The following is a 4877-nucleotide window of genomic DNA, read 5'->3' as shown; positions in this document are numbered from 1 at the left end:
ATTCACATATTTTTAAGAAATAATGTAAATTTATAGAGTTATTTCGCAACCCTATTCACCGTATTATTACGCATAGGTAGTAGACCAATGGTTACAATATTTAAATGCCAGCTAGTGCCATCCAATTCGACTGCAAAATTGGTTCTTCGTCACCTTCAACAGCTCAACTTATGGCTCGTGCAGAAGTACCACATTGAAAATGAATCCGAATACCATGACAGGAAAGTTACCTCGGAGTTAGGCAATAACATGCTTTGAATTAAAAATTGCCCATCAATACTGGTGGTGGCTTGGCACATTAGAGCCAAGGACTGGAGATGCCATGAGGTTGAATAAAAATTGAACAGGGAATAAATAATGGCTGTAAAACAGTCAAGAACCATGCTTAGTAAATTAAATGAGTTAACATTCAGCATCTTTTCAAGCCATGTAAAATTTTCAAATGCACACTGTTATTGGAAAGTTTGGACTCAGCACCGTGCATAACACAGTGCAGCAGTCCAAGTGCTGACAATCCTAAATACTGAGAGATGTACAAGATCATCAGTATAGTATACTGTAAGGCACAGGAGTGTTCACGGAAGAGACCGTCTTGTAGACAAACAGGTAGGACAGAACTGTTGCTGCTTTGCCAAAAGTGTTCAGTCTTCCTGAAAAAGATATCAAGCAAAGAAGTCCATTAAGCTTTCTGCATCCATACAAAATACCCACTTGACTTCTCTTACTGCAGACTTTTTCGAAACAAACACAAAAATACAAAATTAAGAAGCTGCCAAGTATTTTCTTGCGAGATATTCAATGAGTGTGCAGCACACTTTCATTCTTGTAATATCTAGAAAGACGCAGCATTATAATAAAGAAAGACGAGGCTCATTTGCTTGTCCATGTTTTGCTGCCATGTTTTTATACACATAGCAAAAGAACAAGGTACAATAGCTAGTGTGCAGTGTTGCTTGTTGTTTTGTGTAAGCAACTCCTATTACAAGAATAATTCATTTATCCTCAAAAGTTAGTGCATGTCCTCCCAATTAAATTATTTAAAATCCTAGGCTAGACGGGACAAAATATAGATATATAGTACTTATGAGGCATGCCACAGTGGACAGCCTCGATTTTTCAATTTACATTTAAATATCAAACTCTGTTTATGCCAAAGCAGCATCTAGATGTCTTTCTTACAGCACTTCGGACTAAACCAGCGGTGCACATAGCACCTGCCTGTAAGCACTGCACCATCCTGCTTCTGCCAACTATGAAATGCGTGCACACTGAAAATTTTCTATGCTGCTTACTGCTTGCTATTACTTTAAATCTCCCCTAGCCAACACAAACTAGACAACCAATGCAGCCCATCCTATGTTAGTCCTGTTGTGACTCACAACAGGACTAACATTTGTGTCGCAAATTGTGAACGGTTTTGAAACTACCAAACACAAAAATAAAGTTAAACACCATAATAACAATGCGCTGGTGAGCTTCAATGTATATCGATGTACATGCCACTTCATTGTTAAGGTAACGCATCACAATACTGACCGTTTGAAGCAAAACGGGAATGCGAGCTAGTTGGCGGGTAATAGGAGAGGTTCAAGTTTAGGTATATATTTTCTGCTGAAGCAATAAAGGTTTCAGTTGTGAGTAAGCGCTCGTGCTGTGCACTTTCTTGTCCTTGTCTTCTTAGCACTGCCGTTATATAAGTACTGACCATTACACCAGGAACACTATGAATCCCTCACAATACAGTCAATATCATGCTACAGGTGTCTATTATCGAGGCACTCCACTGTAAATTCAATATAGTGTTATGGCGTGACAGAGTGCAGGTGCAGATTCTGTACACTGTATCGGATGACTGAGATAAGAGCTACCATGAAATTGGACTCAAAATAGTGATACTCTCAATGTTTCTAATGTATCAATGACTTGCTTCATTAAACACAGGTATGCATTGCACAATTCAGAAATGGATTCTATTTGATCACTCTCTCCTAACGAGATTGCTGCTACCAACCCAGGTTCTGTGAAGCATCCAGATGAGCTTCGAGAGTTCTTATCAAGCTGCTGGTGTCCACAGCTGCATAGCGTTGCATGTGCCATCTTGAGCACCATCTGCAAAGAAAAAAATATGTACAGATTTTTTGCAGTGACTCACTATTTCATGCTGCACTAAACAGCTGTAAAGCACACCAATACCCAATTCAGATAACCGGCATAAATTCAGTTAGACGTCCATGCATGAAACAATCTTTTAACTCTAAATTTATTATCCTAATGCACTCGAACACCAAGAACTAATTCAGTACATAATACAAAACTGGCAGTGTAGATAAAGCGTTTTTTTTTGTATCTCAGGGAAAACAGATTCCAGAGCTGTTTCATTGCTGCTCCCGTTTGATGTTAGCATTGAAAATGCTGCTGTGCTTCTTATGCAAAAGTGAGCTTAGAGACAGACTTTACGAGGCATCATACTCTTCTTTCCTGTTTTGTTCTTTTTCTGTAAAGTTTCTTTTGTATTATCCTTTATTCCTCGTACCCTCTTCCTTTGCACAGCATGGCCAGCCAGTTTAAGAACTGGCTAACGTGCCTGTCTTCCCATCCATTTCTTTCTTTCCTTCCTTCATTTGAAGTCTTGCAGCATTTACATATATACACATCAACTTCAGTAGTGTAGTGTAGCCAACTGCACAAACATTCATAACCTACAGCCAACCTACAGCCAACATAACCTACAACTATAGCCAACCACAAATTTCACTGCCTGTGCGAGACTAGAAAGAAAATACTTGCAGTTTCAAGTTCACTCTGCACCTACCATTTTGTCAAAAACACAGCATTTGAGTTTCTGATAAATTAAGTTGTTTGCCGTGTATCATTCTAATGAAAGAGCTCCAAGCAAAGCAGGATAAAGCACGGAGAAGGTGCACAACAGCACATCCTTTGAGAATTTGCAATAGAGTCATCTGGTGATCTGCGTGCCATTGTCTACTGCTTCTGGTGCTGCACTAAACACACTATTTACATTCATCAAGAAGTATGAAGGTAGGAAGCTTACATATGACTTACAGTAAACCATAAGAAATGACGAAAGGTGTTCTGTTCTTGGTGAACATAGTTTTTTTTTAACTGTGATAATGTTTAATGGCTGCTTAGCCTTGCTTCAAAGCTTCATAATAGTCTTATGAGAGTCGCATTTTTTTTATGATTGTCCCTCTGCCATCAGTATTGCATTGAGCTGACTTGCACTGATGTGACTGAATAAGCCTGGCACACCTCACACATCTTCAACTCGATGAGAATATTCACATGGAATCCAGGAGAGTTCAAGATGTCACTAATTATGTCACAAAATTGTCACTAATTAAGTGACAATATTGTAAAATGCACGTGCTTCACCATAAACGCTGTCACTTAGCAGACAACTTTCACATAATATGGCCATAATCATATCTCTGCAGCATAATGTATTCGCTCCAGTCCAACCTAATGACGTAATTACCCTCTGGTATGCTGTTTTTTTTTTGTTTAGAGACGAACAAAGTGCGCAATGCAAAATTGTTATCGAAAAGTATTCCCACTTACTAATATTAGGGAGTTTTGGAATAGCGTACGCCAAGCCCGTAGCCACAGGGGAAGGGGGGGGGGGGAGGGAAATTCTGATGGAGGGGGGTGTTTTACCGAAAATGAATTATGAAAATAGGCGTTTTTCTAAAAAAGTGAAGGGCGCAACGAAGGGCCCCGGAAGTTTCGCCCATCTGTTTTTCTTTAACGTGCACTGACATCGCAGAGTACACAGGCGTTTAGCGTTTCGCCTCCACCGAAATGCGACCGCCGCGGCCGAGATCGAATTTCGGGTCGGCGGCCGAGCACCGCAACCATCGTACTACCGAGGCTGACAACTACAGCTGATTCAAATGAAAACAAAAGTTGCCCTTAATGCACACATGACGGAATGATAACCGCGGCCTCTCGCTTGTTTATATTTTCTGAAAGCACGCTGCCGCATTCACGCTTTATGGCAAGCAAAGAAATTGTATAGCACAAATTGTCTTCATTGAGGCGTACCCGCTCTTCGATAGAGTGGCCGTGCAAAGCGTGTGCCTTCACAAAAGCTTTTTAAACGCGCATCAGGCATCACACGTATGCGCGTGTAATGCTTTTACATTCTGCTTTTTATTGTACTTTCCACGCGACACACTGTGCAGCACTACACACGTGAGCGCCGCGAAACTGAGAACACAGAAGCACCACTTACCGTTCGCATTTCCGACTGTGCCTAACCAGGTGCTGGCCGAACACGCATACACGGAGGTGCAAGCACGCTTGAGTCTCCAGACCATCATGAAACCAACACGAACATGCTCACAGTACGGGATGTTGCATTGCCGTCGCTAAATGCCGTTCACGTCCAGCGTTGAGATCAGAGTCGCGCACACACAGGACACGGGCACGCACAGCCGACACAGCTGAGCAATTCGGAAACTTCGATGACCGGGCACTGGGAGAAAATGGCGAAGGCAGCGACGGGCGACGGCGAGACTTCGACTTTTAGCACGCACGCTTCTCCTCTCCTGGTGTGCGTGTGTCTGTTTTGTTTTTATTTTGTCTTTCCTCGCTCGCGCATGCGTCGGAAGGTTGCGTTATCGTGTTTCTCGGCGGCTCATGTAACAGCCCTCCCGTTTAGCGGCCGCTTGAAGGAAGTCGCGTTTATATATATATGTTATTTTGATGCGATAGCGTCAAAGAGCTCGTCTCGCAGGAATTCCGGTGTCGGCGGCGTCGGCGTCATTGGTTCTGAGCGAAAGAGCAGCGTTGGTTGGTCGTGAGCGAAAATTCGAGGTAGATGCAAAGAGAGAGAGGGCGTTTGCACTTTGGCTTTC

At 42.3% G+C, this 4877-nt stretch overlaps 1 long non-coding RNA gene across 1 annotated transcript; it reads right to left on the bottom strand.

Moving 5' to 3' along the window:
* Nucleotides 1-612: 612 nt before the first annotated feature.
* On the bottom strand, nucleotides 613-4359 carry LOC125759868 (uncharacterized). Its single transcript, XR_007417578.1, has 3 exons — nucleotides 4253-4359; nucleotides 2012-2109; nucleotides 613-650 (listed from the first exon to the last, which is right to left on the bottom strand). It is a non-coding gene; the product is annotated as an uncharacterized LOC125759868 (long non-coding RNA).
* Nucleotides 4360-4877: the final 518 nt, after the last annotated feature.

This window comes from Rhipicephalus sanguineus, chromosome 9 (genome assembly GCF_013339695.2).
Source record: "Rhipicephalus sanguineus isolate Rsan-2018 chromosome 9, BIME_Rsan_1.4, whole genome shotgun sequence".
Taxonomy (NCBI): domain Eukaryota; kingdom Metazoa; phylum Arthropoda; class Arachnida; order Ixodida; family Ixodidae; genus Rhipicephalus; species Rhipicephalus sanguineus.
This window is presented reverse-complemented; position numbering and strand designations above follow the sequence as displayed.